The 5,359-nt window shown below is 41.4% G+C and overlaps 1 long non-coding RNA gene across 1 annotated transcript; it reads right to left on the bottom strand.

Moving 5' to 3' along the window:
- Window positions 1-938: 938 nt before the first annotated feature.
- LOC120111774 lies at window positions 939-4,895 on the bottom strand. The gene is made up of 3 exons (XR_005513181.1): window positions 4,836-4,895; window positions 2,631-2,632; window positions 939-952 (listed from the first exon to the last, which is right to left on the bottom strand). It is a non-coding gene; the product is annotated as an uncharacterized LOC120111774 (long non-coding RNA).
- Window positions 4,896-5,359: the final 464 nt, after the last annotated feature.

Here is a 5,359-nt window from a genome sequence, read left to right as displayed (position 1 = left end):
GTGGTCGAGTCGTATCCAGTAAAGCGCGAGTCGACTTCAGTAACAGCCGAGTCGACTCGATCCCAACGGATACATTGTCAGAATATGTAGACGGGTCAGAACAGCTCTAATCTCCTCTCTAACGGCTATTTTTCGAAGGGAATCACTTAAATAGCTAGAGTGAACAATAGTAGACAACAAGAGAGTTATTCTATTTAAGCATTAAAGGTTTTCAACCACCAAAAGTAACTCAAGAGCGAATCCAAGCAAAAGGAGGGAGTGTGCATTCAACTCAAACCAAAAAGGCTTCCTTCGCATTCAAAGCTCTACCTACTGTTCTCCATCCTTCGGCTCATTTAAGAGGAGACTCAGAAATCGAGAAGCCCCACTTTCTCATCTCAAATCTATTTGAGGGCTTCTAACTCAATCTTGTTTATATTATTTCATATTTACTTTTCAGAAGCTCTACTTGTGAACTTTAAACTTTTGCTTTTTGTGCTTGATTCAATCAGGAGATTGAATCAAGGGTTGTAAGGTTTGTTGGTGAGACAAAGATAAAACCAACGGTGTAAGATTGTGGTTGGTGAACCGAGAAAAACCAACTAGGTTTGATTGTCACCCCGAGAAAAACAATCGTTTGGTTCTAGTCGGTGAGACTGTCAAAACCGACCGAGTTTGTTGTGATCTCGTGATAACAACAAGTTTGGTTTTGAGCTTGCAAAACAACCGACTGTAATCCTACGAATTATAGTGAACTCCCAAGTGCGGCTTGAGGAGTGGACATAGGAGCAAAAGTTGGCTCCGAACCACTATAAACCTCTCTGTGTTTGTATTGGTTCTTGTCTCTTTCTCTCTCTTTACTCATTGCATCTAGTGATCTAACTAATTCACTTGCAATATATTTAGTTAATTATTCACATAATTTTTAATTGGTCAATATTTAATCAAAATCCAATTCACCCTGAGGTTGTCTCTTTGGGCAATAAGTGGTATCAGAGCAGGTGCTCTCATATCAATTGGTGTTCTAATCATTAAAAAGAGTAAAAGATTAAGATGACAACCCTTTTGGATCTTTCCTTAGTGAGGGGCAATCCACTAATAGGCCTTCATTGTTCAATGGAGCTAACTATACCTACTGGAAGGCTAGAATGAGGATATTTATTCAAGCCCAAGATTATGATGTTTGGAGCATCATAGTTAATGGACCATATATTCCTTCTATCTATGTTGATAACATTGCTATACCTAATGTTGCCCAGTAGATACAACCCAAGAGGGGGGGTGAATTGGGTCTTTTAAAACTTTTAGGCTACTTCTAACACTTTTCAATTAATTATGCTAAGTTGTATAGATGCACAGTGGAATTTAAACTTAGCAACAGTTTGATTTATTGAGTGAGACTTGATTAAGTAAATTGAATATGCTTGCAACTAAAGGATGCGCGGATAAGAGTTAAGCAACCAATTTATCTAAGTAAGTAAATGAGCAAGTTAGACAATGACAAAAAGCATCACAAACACAACAAACATATAGTGGTTCAGTGCACCCCAGCACCTACATCCACTCCCCAAGACCTCTTGGGAATTTCACTATAATCCTCCAGATTACAGTCCGGTAGTTTTGCGAGTGCACTACCCAACTCGTTGTTTTACACCGGGCTAACAACGAACCCTACAATCCGGTAGTTTTTCGAGTGAACTACCCAACTCGTTGTTTTACCCCGGGCTAACAACGAACCCTACAATCCGGTAGTTTTTCGAGTGAACTACCCAACTCGTTGTTTTACCCCGGGCTAACAACGAACCCTACAATCCCCCAATTTTAACTTAGGCTTGGGACGCCTATCCCTTGTTCCAAGTCCCTTGACTGAAACAAGCTCAATATTCAAACGTTTTACAAAAGATTTGAAAGCTCTTAAGAAGCAAATATAACAATGAGAAACAATAAAATCGGAAGAACCCTTTTTGCCGTTGGAAGCGTGGATGATGGTGGTTCTTCTGATGTGGATCACGTTGGCTTGAATGCGAGCTTTGATTGCCAAGTGGGAGTGAGTAGATGAGCTCGAAATCAGATGGGAAAGCTTGAATGCACTTGATTTCTCCTCTTGAAAGCTCTAACTCCCTTGAACCTCTTTTTCTTTCTTCTCTTTTGAATGATCTTGTGTTGGGTTGGTGAGAGGTTGTTGAGAAGCACTTAAGAGGTCCCTTTTATAGCCCAAAAAGCAAATATAGCCGTTAGACACAAAGATATGACCGTTTGAAATTTAAATCTACCTGAAAAAGTTGTCAGTCGCGTCCCAGGCGCTCCGGGGACGTCTCCGCGCTTTACGGGGACGTCTCCGCTTGTTTGCGCTTTTTGCATGGGGACGACTCCGCTTCTTCGGGGATGACTCCGCGCTCCGGGGACGTCTCCGCGCTTTACGGGGACGTCTCCGCCGTTATATCTCCGAAAAACAAGTCTTCTGGAATTCTCTGAGAGAGTCGACTCCGCTTTTTCAGGGGACGTCTCCGCGCTCCGGGGACGTCTCCGCGCTTTACGGGGACGTCTTCGCCGTTATATCTCCGAAAAACAAGTCTTCTGGAATTCTCTGAGAGAGTCGTCTCCGCTATCTAGGGGACGACTCCGCTGGTCTGCTTTTTACTTGCGGGGACGACTCCGCAGGTACCGGGGACGTCTCCAGACGTGCCAGTTCTTCCTGTTTGTGCCAGAGACGTCTCGGAGACAACCCGGAGACGTCTCGGCTGTCCCTGAACTTTTTCTTTCATCTCAAAAATTCTTCAATAAGTTCTTAAAAATCATGGGAACTTGCCTAGACATTTCTTAACAATATTCTTAATTAACCAACTGAAATCCTCAAATAACTTGTTAAGATAAAGGGAATTATGCTCTAGTGTTTTGTATTCATCAAAATCCATTAGAGGGTCAACACCAAAGCTTGAAAAAAATTGGGATGATAATGATAGAAGGAAGGCACAACTAAATGCCAAAGCAATGAATGTTCTCTATTGTGCCTTGGATCCTAATGAATTCAATAGGATCTCCACCTGTAATTCTGCCAAAGAAATATGGGATAGGCTTGAGGTTACCCACGAGGGTACAAATCAAGTCAAAAAGTCTAAAATTAACATGCTAGTGCATAAGTATAAACTATTTAAAATGGAGTCTAATGACACTATTACTTACATGTTCACCAGATTTACTGATATTGTCAATGGCCTAAAAAGCCTTGGCAAAAGTTATTCTAACAGTGACCTTGTCAGGAAGATTCTTCACTCTTTACGGAGGTCATGGAAAGCTAAGGTCACGGCAATCCAAGAAGCAAAAGACTTGAACACGCTGCCACTCGAGGAGCTTCTTGGATCTCTAATGATGCATGAGCTCGCGATGAAACAACACAGCGAAGAAGAATCCTCCCATAAGAAAAAGATAATTGCTCTTAAGTCTACTTCTTCTAACAAAGATCTTTCTTGCAGTAGCAGTAGTGAAGAAGAAGACAATGAGGAAAATGAAGAAGAGGCTCTCCTTGTGCGAAAATTCAGAAGATTCATCAATAGGAAGAAGCCCTTCCACAAGAAGAGATTTTCTTCGAGTTCCTTCCATAAGGATAAAAGTAAGGAGAAGGAAGGTGAGAGAATTGGGTGCTATGAGTGCAAGAAGCCGGGTTATTTTAGAGCCGATTGCCCCATATTGAAAAAGGTGGGCAGACTCAAGAAGAAGAAAGCCCTCCTCACTACTTGGACAGATTCCGACAACTCATCATCAGAAGAAGAACAAGAAGAGAAAGCCAACATATGCCTTATGGCCAACGAGGATGAGGTAAGTATTGAAAACCATTTAGTTTTTACATTTGAAGAATTATATGATGCTTTTAATGAGCTAATGGATGAATATAGGACAATATCCTTTAAAAACAAAGAATTGAAGCTAACCAATCAATCTTACATTCATAAAACTGATAAATTGATTAAGGATAAGGACACTATTATCAAAAAAAATTTAGAACTTAAAACAAGCAATCAATTACTAACTCAAAAAACTGAAACTTTAATTAAAGATAAAGAAAGATTAACTAAGAAAATTTCTGAACTTAAAAACAGTAATCAGACTTTAAAAGATAATTCAATTAATAATGTTAAATCATTGAATGAAGAAAACTTGAAATTAACTAAAGAAGTTGAAAAATACAAACCTATAGTTGAAAAATTTACCTATAGCTTAGAAAAACTACAAATGATACTAAATAATCAAAGAGCTGTGTTTAACAAAGCCGGCTTAGGGTACAAACCAAAGAATAAGCAAAAAATACTCAAAAACTTCTTTGTGAGAGCCGGAGAAAGCAAACCCAAAAATATAACTTGCTTTTTGTAACAACCCAGGACCTCACCCAAAATGGCTAGCCGGAAGGTATTATTTGGGTTCTTTGATCCTGCATAAGTACCCAAGATCTACCCAGCGAATAACCGATGTGGGACTAAACACACGCCCGCACGGGTCCTCACATACTCCCCCCGTTCAAGCCCTGACGTCCTCGTCAGGCTAAAGGTTCAAATCTATTCAAATCTAATCACAAACACCACGATTGGCTCGTGGTCAGCCCCGATGGATCCGTGCTGCAGTGTCCCCTAATCCACATAGGTTATGGGCCGAGTCTGCTCTGATACCATTTATAACAACTCAGGATCTCACCCAAAATGGCTAGCCGGAAAGTATTATTTGGGTTCTTTGATCCTGCATAAGTACCCAAGATCTACCCAGCGAATAACCGATGTGGGACTAAACACACGCCCGCACGGGTCCTCACATAAAGGATTCCTACCAATAATCACTCTCCAGCCTTGAGGTCAAGAGTCATCCACCAGACTGAGTTGCTCGTCTCCTTTGCAATCAAGGATACGGTTGTACGAGCCTATAGAACAGATCCATTTGTAACAACTCAGGACCTCACCCAAAATAGCTAGCCGGAAGTTACTATTTGGTTCCTTGATCCTGTATAAATACCCAAGATCTACCAAGCGAATAACCGATGTGGGACTAAACACACGCCTGCACGGATCCTCACATACTCTTCTCGTTCAAGCCCTGACGTCCTCGTCAGGCTAAGGGTTCAAATCCATTCAAATCTAATCACAAACACTATCGGCTCATGGTTAGCCCCAATGGATCCATGCTGCAGTGTCCCCTAGTCCACATAGATTATGGGCCGAGTCCGCTCTGATACCATTTGTAACAACCCAGGACCTCACCCAAAATGGCTAGCCGGAAGGTATTATTTGGGTTCTTTGATCCTACATAAGTACCCAAGATCTACCCAGCGAATAACCGATGTGGGACTAAACACACGCCCGCACGAGTCCTCACATACTCCCCCCGTTCAAGCCCT

This window comes from Phoenix dactylifera, chromosome 8, assembly GCF_009389715.1.
Source record: "Phoenix dactylifera cultivar Barhee BC4 chromosome 8, palm_55x_up_171113_PBpolish2nd_filt_p, whole genome shotgun sequence".
Taxonomy (NCBI): domain Eukaryota; kingdom Viridiplantae; phylum Streptophyta; class Magnoliopsida; order Arecales; family Arecaceae; genus Phoenix; species Phoenix dactylifera.
This window is presented reverse-complemented; position numbering and strand designations above follow the sequence as displayed.